The sequence below is a fragment of the Epinephelus moara genome, chromosome 21, assembly GCF_006386435.1.
Source record: "Epinephelus moara isolate mb chromosome 21, YSFRI_EMoa_1.0, whole genome shotgun sequence".
NCBI classification, from domain to species: Eukaryota; Metazoa; Chordata; class Actinopteri; order Perciformes; family Serranidae; genus Epinephelus; species Epinephelus moara.
The window spans coordinates 1,994,843-1,995,853 of record NC_065526.1 but is presented as its reverse complement, the minus strand read 5'-3'; positions in this window follow the sequence as shown (position 1 = coordinate 1,995,853).

Sequence of the window (1,011 nt, the reverse complement as noted above, 5' to 3'; positions counted from 1 at the left end):
TCTCTAGAGCACAAACTTCTTGTGTTTATTTGAATTAAAGTCGAATATCTACAGAACTTAAACACAAAACTATTTTATGAATGACAGCCACTTACTCAGCAATAAGATTTTTTGTTTTTAACCTGTCATCTTTCTCTCTTGTAGGACACTTGAGGAAAGTTACAACACCTAGGCCAATGTGATATTTACTCCACAGTAAAGAGGTTGTTTCACAAGAAATTAAGATTTTGCAAATGATGACACTGGGTCCTAATTCATAGGTTTTATAATTACTGTTATAAATCTTTTCATTTATTTCATGTGTACTTTTCGTAACCTTTTAATATGGATGATTTCATGAATGCAAGCTTTGACTTAATTTTGTTAAACTGTTTGTCTAATGGTTACAATTTTTGTGATATAAAGTGGATCAGACAAAATTTACTTTAGAGTAAAAGCAAATTCTTTGAAAGCTGTCATTCATCAGTTTCCTGTGATGACTGGAAATATAGTGGTGATTTAAACCATTAACAAAATATAATCGTTATTAATGGCATCTTAATGTTTTCATTTATGTCTTAACATTTACCCAAGTTTGCATTTATCTTAGCAGAATGTAAAAAAAAATGAAAAGCTGATGTTATGTGCTGGTTTTGTTTGAACATTTCTTTAAGACAAATGAAGAATATTCACTGAGAAACGATTCTCCTTTTGTGAAAAACAGGGAAATATCTGCACACTGAATAGTTTTAAGTCCCGTAGGAGGTATTATTTATTTGTGACGTTATGACATATGAGAAGGTTCTGTGGGTATTGCTCGGTATTGAGGCTTATATAGTGAGGCTAAAAAAAACAACAACACATAATTGACTGATTATGTTTCTGTTTGCCTCACTATAAAAACGTCACGATACCTTTGCCTGAGGAAGACCCTCTCAGAGCTGGCAACATAGCAACAAGTGATACCTCCTTGGGGACTTCAAAACTATTGTGTCCAGCTAATTCTTTGTTTTTCACTTTGAGCCCTTTTAT